This window comes from Stigmatopora nigra, unplaced genomic scaffold (assembly GCF_051989575.1).
Source record: "Stigmatopora nigra isolate UIUO_SnigA unplaced genomic scaffold, RoL_Snig_1.1 HiC_scaffold_24, whole genome shotgun sequence".
Classification (NCBI taxonomy): Eukaryota; Metazoa; Chordata; class Actinopteri; order Syngnathiformes; family Syngnathidae; genus Stigmatopora; species Stigmatopora nigra.
Window position 1 is genome coordinate 1966646 of NW_027551603.1, and position 9587 is coordinate 1976232.

At 50.6% G+C, this 9587-nt stretch overlaps 1 non-coding gene and 36 pseudogenes across 1 annotated transcript; all 37 read right to left on the reverse strand.

Moving 5' to 3' along the window:
* Window positions 1–9: 9 nt before the first annotated feature.
* On the reverse strand, window positions 10–128 carry LOC144190885 (5S ribosomal RNA; annotated as a pseudogene).
* A 56-nt stretch (window positions 129–184) lies between these two features.
* On the reverse strand, window positions 185–303 carry LOC144184782 (5S ribosomal RNA; annotated as a pseudogene).
* Window positions 304–359: 56 nt separating this feature from the next.
* On the reverse strand, window positions 360–488 carry LOC144186146 (5S ribosomal RNA; annotated as a pseudogene).
* Window positions 489–544: 56 nt separating this feature from the next.
* Window positions 545–673, reverse strand: LOC144185838 (5S ribosomal RNA; annotated as a pseudogene).
* Window positions 674–729: 56 nt separating this feature from the next.
* Window positions 730–848, reverse strand: LOC144190810 (5S ribosomal RNA; annotated as a pseudogene).
* A 56-nt stretch (window positions 849–904) lies between these two features.
* Window positions 905–1023, reverse strand: LOC144187946 (5S ribosomal RNA; annotated as a pseudogene).
* A 56-nt stretch (window positions 1024–1079) lies between these two features.
* LOC144185767 (5S ribosomal RNA) lies at window positions 1080–1208 on the reverse strand (annotated as a pseudogene).
* Window positions 1209–1264: 56 nt separating this feature from the next.
* On the reverse strand, window positions 1265–1383 carry LOC144187747 (5S ribosomal RNA). Its single transcript, XR_013324898.1, has one exon. It is a non-coding gene; the product is annotated as a 5S ribosomal RNA (ribosomal RNA).
* A 56-nt stretch (window positions 1384–1439) lies between these two features.
* LOC144183557 (5S ribosomal RNA) lies at window positions 1440–1558 on the reverse strand (annotated as a pseudogene).
* A 56-nt stretch (window positions 1559–1614) lies between these two features.
* Window positions 1615–1733, reverse strand: LOC144190365 (5S ribosomal RNA; annotated as a pseudogene).
* Window positions 1734–1789: 56 nt separating this feature from the next.
* Window positions 1790–1918, reverse strand: LOC144183268 (5S ribosomal RNA; annotated as a pseudogene).
* A 241-nt stretch (window positions 1919–2159) lies between these two features.
* Window positions 2160–2288, reverse strand: LOC144183269 (5S ribosomal RNA; annotated as a pseudogene).
* Window positions 2289–2344: 56 nt separating this feature from the next.
* Window positions 2345–2463, reverse strand: LOC144186624 (5S ribosomal RNA; annotated as a pseudogene).
* Window positions 2464–2519: 56 nt separating this feature from the next.
* LOC144190474 (5S ribosomal RNA) lies at window positions 2520–2638 on the reverse strand (annotated as a pseudogene).
* A 56-nt stretch (window positions 2639–2694) lies between these two features.
* Window positions 2695–2823, reverse strand: LOC144185525 (5S ribosomal RNA; annotated as a pseudogene).
* A 56-nt stretch (window positions 2824–2879) lies between these two features.
* On the reverse strand, window positions 2880–2998 carry LOC144190007 (5S ribosomal RNA; annotated as a pseudogene).
* Window positions 2999–3054: 56 nt separating this feature from the next.
* Window positions 3055–3173, reverse strand: LOC144183315 (5S ribosomal RNA; annotated as a pseudogene).
* Window positions 3174–3229: 56 nt separating this feature from the next.
* Window positions 3230–3348, reverse strand: LOC144187640 (5S ribosomal RNA; annotated as a pseudogene).
* Window positions 3349–3404: 56 nt separating this feature from the next.
* On the reverse strand, window positions 3405–3533 carry LOC144182949 (5S ribosomal RNA; annotated as a pseudogene).
* A 56-nt stretch (window positions 3534–3589) lies between these two features.
* On the reverse strand, window positions 3590–3718 carry LOC144186552 (5S ribosomal RNA; annotated as a pseudogene).
* A 56-nt stretch (window positions 3719–3774) lies between these two features.
* On the reverse strand, window positions 3775–3893 carry LOC144188148 (5S ribosomal RNA; annotated as a pseudogene).
* Window positions 3894–3949: 56 nt separating this feature from the next.
* On the reverse strand, window positions 3950–4068 carry LOC144188343 (5S ribosomal RNA; annotated as a pseudogene).
* A 56-nt stretch (window positions 4069–4124) lies between these two features.
* LOC144186653 (5S ribosomal RNA) lies at window positions 4125–4253 on the reverse strand (annotated as a pseudogene).
* Window positions 4254–4309: 56 nt separating this feature from the next.
* On the reverse strand, window positions 4310–4428 carry LOC144191669 (5S ribosomal RNA; annotated as a pseudogene).
* Window positions 4429–4484: 56 nt separating this feature from the next.
* LOC144182373 (5S ribosomal RNA) lies at window positions 4485–4603 on the reverse strand (annotated as a pseudogene).
* A 56-nt stretch (window positions 4604–4659) lies between these two features.
* On the reverse strand, window positions 4660–4778 carry LOC144191035 (5S ribosomal RNA; annotated as a pseudogene).
* Window positions 4779–4834: 56 nt separating this feature from the next.
* Window positions 4835–4963, reverse strand: LOC144184163 (5S ribosomal RNA; annotated as a pseudogene).
* A 56-nt stretch (window positions 4964–5019) lies between these two features.
* On the reverse strand, window positions 5020–5148 carry LOC144184742 (5S ribosomal RNA; annotated as a pseudogene).
* Window positions 5149–5204: 56 nt separating this feature from the next.
* Window positions 5205–5333, reverse strand: LOC144183961 (5S ribosomal RNA; annotated as a pseudogene).
* A 56-nt stretch (window positions 5334–5389) lies between these two features.
* On the reverse strand, window positions 5390–5518 carry LOC144185008 (5S ribosomal RNA; annotated as a pseudogene).
* A 56-nt stretch (window positions 5519–5574) lies between these two features.
* On the reverse strand, window positions 5575–5703 carry LOC144184424 (5S ribosomal RNA; annotated as a pseudogene).
* A 56-nt stretch (window positions 5704–5759) lies between these two features.
* On the reverse strand, window positions 5760–5888 carry LOC144182671 (5S ribosomal RNA; annotated as a pseudogene).
* A 56-nt stretch (window positions 5889–5944) lies between these two features.
* Window positions 5945–6073, reverse strand: LOC144183962 (5S ribosomal RNA; annotated as a pseudogene).
* Window positions 6074–6129: 56 nt separating this feature from the next.
* On the reverse strand, window positions 6130–6258 carry LOC144185010 (5S ribosomal RNA; annotated as a pseudogene).
* Window positions 6259–6314: 56 nt separating this feature from the next.
* LOC144184425 (5S ribosomal RNA) lies at window positions 6315–6443 on the reverse strand (annotated as a pseudogene).
* Window positions 6444–6499: 56 nt separating this feature from the next.
* On the reverse strand, window positions 6500–6628 carry LOC144184513 (5S ribosomal RNA; annotated as a pseudogene).
* A 56-nt stretch (window positions 6629–6684) lies between these two features.
* Window positions 6685–6813, reverse strand: LOC144183625 (5S ribosomal RNA; annotated as a pseudogene).
* Window positions 6814–9587: the final 2774 nt, after the last annotated feature.

Sequence of the window (9587 nt, forward strand, 5' to 3'; positions counted from 1 at the left end):
GGGGTATGATGCTCACAGCACCTGGTATTCCGAAGCGGTCTCCCAATCAGGTACTAAACAGGCCGAACCATGCTTGGCTGCCGAGATCGGACGAGATCGGGCCTTTTCAGGGTGGTATGGCCGTGAGCGGTACTGCACTAGCAGATGGACACCCATGAAATGTCGAAAAAGATGCGGGGTATGATGCCCACAGCACCTGGTATTCCCAAGCGGTCTCCCAATCAGGTACTAACCAGGCCGAACGATGCTTGGCTTCCAAGATCGGGCGAGATCGGGCCTTTTCAGGGTGGTATGGCTGTGAGCGGTACTGCTCTTGCAGATGGACACCCATGAAATGTCGAAAAAGATGCAGGGTATGATGCTCACAGCACCTGGTATTCCCAAGCGGTCTCCCAATCAGGTACTAACCAGGCCGAACGATGCTTGGCTGCCGAGATCGGACGAGATCGGACGAGATCGGGCCTTTACAGGGTGGTATGGCCGTGAGCGGTACTGCTCTTGCAGATGGACACCCATGAAATGTCGAAAAAGATGCGGCGTATGATGCTCACAGCACCTGGTATTCCCAAGCGGTCTCCCAATCAGGTACTAACCAGGCCGAACCATGCTTGGCTGCCGAGATCGGACGAGATCGAACGAGATCGGGCCTTTTCAGGGTGGTATGCCCGTGAGCGGTACTGCTCTTGCAGATGGACACCCATGAAATTTTGAAAAAGATGCGGGGTATGATGCTCACAGAACCTGGTATTCCCAAGCGGTCTCCCAATCAGGTACTAACCAGGCCGAACAATGCTTGGCTTCCGAGATCGGACGAGATCGGGTCTTTTCAGGGTGGTATGGCCGTGAGCGGTACTGCTCTTGCAGATGGACACCCATGAAATGTCGAAAAAGATGCGGGGTATGATGCTCACAGCACCTGGTATTCCCAAGCGGTCTCCCAATCAGGTACCAACCAGGCCGAACCATGCTTGGCTTCCGAGATCGGACGAGATCGGGCCTTTTCAGGGTGGTATGGCCGTGAGCGGTACTGCACTAGCAGATGGACACCCATGAAATGTCGAAAAAGATGCGGGGTATGATGCTCACAGCACCTGAAATTCCCAAGCGGTCCCCCAATCAGGTACTAAACAGGCCGAACCATGCTCGGCTTCCGAGATCGGACGAGATCGGGCGAGGTCGGGCCTTTTCAGGGTGGTATGGCCGTGAGCGGTACTGCTCTTGCAGATGGACACCCATGAAATGTCGAAAAAGATGCGGGGTATGATGCTCACAGCACCTGGTATTCCCAAGCGGTCTCCCAACCAGGTACTAACCAGGCCGAACCATGCTTGGCTTCCGAGATCGGACGAGATCGGGCCTTTTCAGGGTGGTATGGCCGTGAGCGGTACTTTGCTAGCAGATGGACACCCATGAAATGTCGAAAAAAATGCGGGGCATGGTTCTCACAGCACCTGGTATTCCCAAGCGGTCTCCCAATCAGGTACTAACCAGGCCGAATAATGCTTGGCTTCCGAGATCGGACGAGATCGGGCCTTTTCAGGGTGGTATGGCCGTGAGCGGTACTGCTCTTGCAGATGGACACCCATGAAATGTCGAAAAAGAGGCGGGGCAAGATGCTCACAGCACCTGGTATTCACAAGCGGTCTCCCAATAAGGTACTAAACAGGCCGAACCATGCTTGGCTTCCGAGATCGGACGAGATCGGGCCTTTTCAGGGTGGTATGGCCGTGAGCGGTCCTGCACTTGCAGATGGACACCCATGAAATGTCGAAAAAGATGCGGGGCAAGATGCTCACAGCACCTGGTATTCCCAAGCGGTCTCCCAATCAGGTACTAAACAGGCCGAACCATGCTTGGCTTCCGAGATCGGACGAGATCGGGCGAGATCGGGCCTTATCAGGGTGGTATGGCCGTGAGCGGTACTGCTCTTGCAGATGGACACCCATGAAATGTCGAAAAAGATGCGGGGTATGATGCTCACAGCACCTGGTATTCACAAGCGGTCTCCCAATCAGGTAATAACCAGGCCGAACTATGCTTGGCTTCCGAGATCGGACGAGATCGGGCGAGATCGGGCCTTATCAGGGTGGTATGGCCATGAGGGGTACTGCTCTTGCAGATGGACACCCATGAAATGTCGAAAAAGATGCGGGGCAAGATGCTCACAGCACCTGGTATTCCCAAGCGGTCTCCCAATCAGGTACTAAACAGGCCGAACCATGCTTGGCTTCCGAGATCGGACGAGATCGGGCGAGATCGGGCCTTATCAGGGTGGTATGGCCGTGAGCGGTACTGCTCTTGCAGATGGACACCCATGAAATGTCGAAAAAGATGCGGGGTATGATGCTCACGGGACCTTGTATTCCCAAGCGGTCTCCCAATCAGGTACTAACCAGGCCGAACCATCCTTGGCTCCCGAGATCGGACGAGATCGGGCCTTTTCAGGGTGGTATGGCCGTGAGCGGTACTGCTCTTGCAGATGGACATCCATGAAATGTCGAAAAAGATGCGGGGCAAGATGCTCACAGCACCTGGTATTCCCAAGCGGTCTCCCAATCAGGTACTAAACAGGCCGAACAATGCTTGGCTTCCGAGATCGGACGAGATCGGGCCTTTTCAGGGTGGTATGGCCGTGAGCGGTACTGCTCTTGCAGATGGACACCCATGAAATGTCGAAAAAGATGCGGGGTATGATGCTCACAGCACCTGGTATTCCCAAGCGGTCTCCCAATCAGGTACTAACCAGGCCGAACCATATTTGGCTGCCGAGATCGGACGAGATCGGACGAGATCGGGCCTTTTCAGGGTGGTATGGCCGTGAGCGTTACTGCTCTTGCAGATGGACACCCATGAAATGTCGAAAAAGATGCGGGGTATGATGCTCACAGCACCTGGTATTCCCAAGCGGTCTCCCAATCAGGTACTAAACAGGCCGAACCATGCTTGGCTTCCGAGATCGGACGAGATCGGGCCTTTTCAGGGTGGTATGGCCGTGGGCAGTACTGCTCTTGCAGATGGACACCCATGAAATGTCGAAAAAGATGCGGGGTATGATGCTCACAGCACCTGGTATTCCCAAGCGGTCTCCCAATCAGGTACTAACCAGGCCGAACCATGCTTGGCTGGAGAGATCGGACGAGATCGGGCCTTTTCAGGGTGGTATGGCCGTGAGCGGTACTGCTTTAGCAGATGGACACCCATGAAATGTCGAAAAAGATGCGGGGTATGATGCTCACAGCACCTGGTATTCCCAAGCGGTCTCCCAATCAGGTACTAAACAGGCCGAACCATGCTTGGCTTCCGAGATCGGACGAGATCGGGCCTTTTCAGGGTGGTATGGCCGTGAGCGGTACTGCACTAGCAGATGGACACCCATGAAATGTCGAAAAAGATGCGTGGTATGATGCTCACAGCACCTGGTATTCCCAAGCGGTCTCCCAATCAGGTACTAACCAGGCCGAACCATGCTTGGCTGCCGAGATCGGACGAGATCGGACGAGATCGGGCCTTTTCAGGGTGGTATGGCCGTGAGCGGTACTGCACTAGCAGATGGACACCCATGAAATGTCGAAAAAGATGCGGGGTATGATGCTCACAGCACCTGGTATTCCCAAGCGGTCTCCCAATCAGGTACTAACCAGGCCGAACAATGCTTGGCTGCCGAGATCGTACGAGATCGGGCGAGATCGGGCCTTATCAGGGTGGTATGACCGTGAGCGGTACTGCTCTTGCAGATGGACACCCATGAAATGTCGAAAAAGATGCGGGGTATGATGCTCACAGCACCTGGTATTCCCAAGCGGTCTCCCAATCAGGTACTAAACAGGCCGAACCATGCTTGGCTTCCGAGATCAGACGAGATCGGGCCTTTTCAGGGTGGTATGGCCGTGAGCGGTACTGCACTAGCAGATGGACACCCATGAAATGTCGAAAAAGATGCGGGGCAAGATGCTCACAGCACCTGGTATTCCCAAGCGGTCTCCCAATCAGGTACTAACCAGGCCGAACCATGCTTGGCTTCCGAGATCGGTCGAGATCGGGCCTTTTCAGGGTGGTATGGCCGTGAGCGGTACTGCTCTTGCAGATGGACACCCATGAAATGTCGAAAAAGATGCGGGGTATGATGCTCACAGCACCTGGTATTCCCAAGCGGTCTCCCAATCAGGTACTAAACAGGCCGAATCATGCTTGGCTGCCGAGATCGGGCGAGATCGGACGAGATCGGGCCTTTTCAGGGTGGTATGGCCGTGAGCGGTACTGCACTAGCAGATGGACACCCATGAAATGTCGAAAAAGATGCGGGGTATGATGCTCACAGCACCTGGTATTCACAAGCGGTCTCCCAATTAGGTACTAAACAGGCCGATCCATGCTTGGCTTCCGAGATCGGACGAGATCGGGCCTTTTCAGGGTGGTATGGCCGTGAGCGGTACTGCACTAGCAGATGGACACCCATGAAATGTCGAAAAAGATGCGGGGTATGATGCTCACAGCACCTGGTATTCCCAAGCGGTCTCCCAATCAGGTACTAACCAGGCCAAGCCATGCTTGGCTTCCTAGATCGGGCGAGATCGGGCCTTTTCAGGGTGGTATGGCCGTGAGCGGTAGTGCTCTTGCAGATGGACACCCATGAAATGTCGAAAAAGATGCGGGGTATGATGCTCACAGCACCTGGTATTCCCAAGCGGTCTCCCAATCAGGTACTAACCAGGCCGAACCATGCTTGGCTTCCGAGATCGGAGGAGATTGGGCCTTTTCAGGGTGGTATGGCCGTGAGCGGTACTGCCCTTGCAGATGGACACCCATGAAATGTCGAAAAAGATGCGGGGCAAGATGCTCACAGCACCTGGTATTCCCAAGCGGTCTCCCAATCAGGTACTAAACAGGCTGAACCCTGCTTGGCTGCCGAGATCGGACGAGATCGGGCGAGATTGGGCCTTTTCAGGGTGGTATGGCCGTGAGCGGTACTGCTCTTGCAGATGGACACCCATGAAATGTCGAAAAAGATGCGGGGTATGATGCTCACAGCACCTGGTATTCCCAGGCGGTCTCCCAATCAGGTATTAACCAGGCCGAACCATGCTTGGCTGCCGAGATCGGACGAGATCGGGCGAGATCGGGCCTTATCAGGGTGGTATGGCCGTGAGCGGTACTGCTCTTGCAGATGGACACCCATGAAATGTCGAAAAAGATGCGGGGTATGATGCTCACAGCACCTGGTATTCTCAAGCGGTCTCCCAATTAGGTACTAACCAGGCCGAACCATGCTTGGCTGCCGAGTTCGGACGAGATCGGGCGAGATCGGGCCTTTTCAGGGTGGTATGGCCGTGAGCGGTACTGCTCTTGCAGATGGACACCCATGAAATGTCGAAAAAAATGCAGGGTATGATGCTCACAGCACCTGGTATTCCCAAGCGGTCTCCCAATCAGGTACTAACCAGGCCGAACAATGCTTTGCTGCCGAGATCGGACGAGATCGGGCGAGATCGGGCCTTATCAGGGTTGTATGGCCGTGAGCGGTACTGCTCTTGCAGATGGACACCCATGAAATGTCGAAAAAGATGCGGGGTATGATGCTCACAGCACCTGGTATTCCCAAGCGGTCTCCCAATCAGGTACTAACCAGGCCGAACTATGCTTGGCTGCCGAGATCGGACGAGATCGGGCGAGATCGGGCCTTTTCAGGGTGGTATGGCCGTGAGCGGTACTGCTCTTGCAGATGGACACCCATGAAATGTCGAAAAAGATGCGGGGTATGATGCTCACAGCACCTGGTATTCCCAAGCGGTCTCCCAATCAGGTACTAACCAGGCCGAACCATGCTTGGCTGCCGAGATCGGACGAGATCGGGCGAGATCGGGCCTTATCAGGGTGGTATGGCCGTGAGCGGTACTGCTCTTGCAGATGGACACCCATGAAATGTCGAAAAAGATGCGGGGTATGATGCTCACAGCACCTGGTATTCTCAAGCGGTCTCCCAATTAGGTACTAACCAGGCCGAACCATGCTTGGCTGCCGAGTTCGGACGAGATCGGGCGAGATCGGGCCTTTTCAGGGTGGTATGGCCGTGAGCGGTACTGCTCTTGCAGATGGACACCCATGAAATGTCGAAAAAAATGCAGGATATGATGCTCACAGCACCTGGTATTCCCAAGCGGTCTCCCAATCAGGTACTAACCAGGCCGAACAATGCTTTGCTGCCGAGATCGGACGAGATCGGGCGAGATCGGGCCTTATCAGGGTTGTATGGCCGTGAGCGGTACTGCTCTTGCAGATGGACACCCATGAAATGTCGAAAAAGATGCGGGGTATGATGCTCACAGCACCTGGTATTCCCAAGCGGTCTCCCAATCAGGTACTAACCAGGCCGAACTATGCTTGGCTGCCGAGATCGGACGAGATCGGGCGAGATCGGGCCTTTTCAGGGTGGTATGGCCGTGAGCGGTACTGCTCTTGCAGATGGACACCCATGAAATGTCGAAAAAGATGCGGGGTATGATGCTCACAGCACCTGGTATTCCCAAGCGGTCTCCCAATCAGGTACTAACCAGGCCGAACCATGCTTGGCTGCCGAGATCGGACGAGATCAGGCGAGATTGGGCCTTTTCAGGGTGGTATGGCCGTGAACGGTACTGCTCTTGCAGATGGACACCCATGAAATGTCGAAAAAGATGCGGGGTATGATGCTCACAGCACCTGGTATTCCCAAGCGGTCTCCCAATCAGGTACTAACCAGGCCGAACCATGCTTGGCTGCCGAGGTCGGACGAGATCGGGCGAGATCGGGCCTTATCAGGGTGGTATGGCCGTGAGCGGTACTGCTCTTGCAGATGAACACTGTCAGGTTCATTAATAATTACCTTCGTCCGTAATTATCAATAACTGCAGGAAGACATCTTATTCAATTATTGACATTTAATTAAATAGAAATGGATACAACAGATAAAAGCCTCCGGAGGGGAGCGTTACAGCAAGTGTCACCTTACAACTTCCGAACGTCTTCCCGAATAGACGTTTTCGTCCCATTCTTATGGTCACAAGTTACAGAGTTGTTGATCATTCCATCACGTATGAGTAAAAACAACATCTGGGACTACAATAACAATCAAAGTATTTTACTAATAACAAAAACAGGGACTAGACCTAACAACATGTAGATTAGAGTAATTATACAACCTCCTTGACCTAAGAATCATATAATATAATCATAATCATATAATCGTTACATACAGAAAAACCCGAAGTGTACGGTTACATAACGATAACAATATTCTTGTTATTGTCCGAATAGCCCTGTCCTCGTCACCAAGGGCCCACCAAATCTCAAGGACCCAGATTGGGTGGATTGTTTGTATAACCATCCTGGAACAGGCTGTCCAGGTTAAAGATGACTTGGTGTGACCTCAACACTTTTGAAAAACAGAAAGAGAATGATTTAACAAAGTAATGAATTAATACAGAGAAAAGAAAGAGAATGATTTAATAAAGAAATGAATTAATATAACTATTATAATAGTAAAACAGAACAAACCCAACATTCCCCCGTTTTTATAATATGTATGTTATTAGTCATTTCTTAGTAATCACTAAATGGTAATGTCGGGTGACTGTGATTTTTCCCGCCTACTCCTTACTCCCATGGCTGGTCTGAAAGAGAAAAAACATAATTATATTCGTCCAATTGGTCCTCGGATTTACCGTACTCCTGGACCTCACTGCTTTCCCCAAACCGTCCCATAAGATACAACTCATGTACTTTAGAATTTGTAGGGGCAATTGCAGTAGTTATAAGTCGGCTTAGCAAGGAGCGCAAACAGGGGATACTACATCACCCACACAATGTTAGGATAGCGGTAATTGTGCCTATAGTAACCACGAAGGATGTAGCCAAATCTTTAGATTTTCCAAAGGTCTTATCCCACCAATCTGACAATGCGGACGTATCTACTCCAGAGTGCTCTTGCATATTGCGGTTCAGTGTTTGCAGGCCAGTAATGGCCCTGGTGAGAGATCCACTGGGTGACGCGTTGTTCGGTATGAAGGTGCAACATTGTTTTCCAAACATTGCACACACGCCCCCTGTTTCAAGGATCATATCCACCGCTATGCGATTCTGGAACGCCATCAGACTGGTAGCTGCCAGTTGTTCCTTCATGGCCACAAATCCCTGTTCAGTATAATTTCCAAGTTTTGAACATTGTAATGTAAGTAATTTATTCTATCCACATTTTTGTTTGGGGTGATTAGAAGGAAGATAGACTCCCAACCTGCTGCGATCTGATTAGCCAGCTTATACTCATCTGGTACGCCCCAGGGGATGCCAATCGCATCAATGTATGTTGGATCTCCTTCCCTCCATGCCTCTCGACGATGTCGGGAGGGTCGACCCTTCAGCCGAATTATGAGCCGCCAATTGTATCTCCTCCACTGTGGATGGAAAAACAGACATCGGTAAGAGCAGTGAGACCAAAGTACCTAGTCCTGCCGCGTTTTGGCAGGAGTCGTATAATTTATCTACCACCCCGCCACCATAGGCCAGAACGTGGTATCAGGGGTGTAGTTTGTTTTAGAACGCCGGTACACCACGTCATTTATCGCCCCCAGCTTCAGACCATGCCCTGTAAGGTTTAAGCAGGTAAAATGATTAAACAGTGGAAAAATTGACTTCCTATTTACTGCGTAACAGGATAAACACTGTTTCAATATTTTATTTTTTTTTTCTTGCCAAGTAGGACACGTTTTTTCATTTGTAAAAACACTTTTCCCCAAAAGAATGGTGATTGAGGGAGTTGTTAGACCCCATCGTTTTTTCCCTTGTCTGGTAGGTTATCCTAATCTTTTGTAAGATGGTTTAGTCTCAATTGAAACTATATGGAGACGTCAAACCCAATATAAAAGAGTTCCCTATAGTTTTATGGTATTGCTTGCTGAGCAATAATCTTTTCAATTAATATTGGTGTTTCCCGTATTTTATTAAGTCAGAAAGTTTATTTTACCCGTCCCCTCAATGTTTCAATTGAGACCACCCTTTTACCAAAGTAGCTCCACCTAGTGCTTGTCCTCTTTACACTCCATTAACAGCGCCCAATTATCCCCCGTTTGGGAAATCCCTGTTTCAGAAATACATTTTCACAGGTTAATATGTCAGTCCAAGCTTTCCAATCTTGACCAATTTCTGCAACAAGGCTTTTCCCAATCTTCAATTTTTTGCTGTTAATGTACCACACATATTTCCCACCATAGATTGCCCCTTTGTATGGCAACCGGGACGTCGCCGAGTCCAAATATATATTTTCATTTTGGAAATTTGATTTAGTAGGTAATGTTAATTAAATGTAAATGTGTATGTTTCTCGGTTTACCCTCCCGTAAGAAGGTGTATCCTCAATTGAAACGCCTCCGCCTTTTTCTCCAACTGGAGAAAACAACCCTACTGTGGAAAGGAATAGAATCACAATCATCATTAATCTCATTGCCCCAAAAGCAATAATTGTTTTCAACATGACTTTTTGTCTTTGTTTAGGGAGTTTTCCTCTTGAAACGTTTCAATTTAGACAACCTTCTTACTGTGGGAAAGGTGCATCCGTGT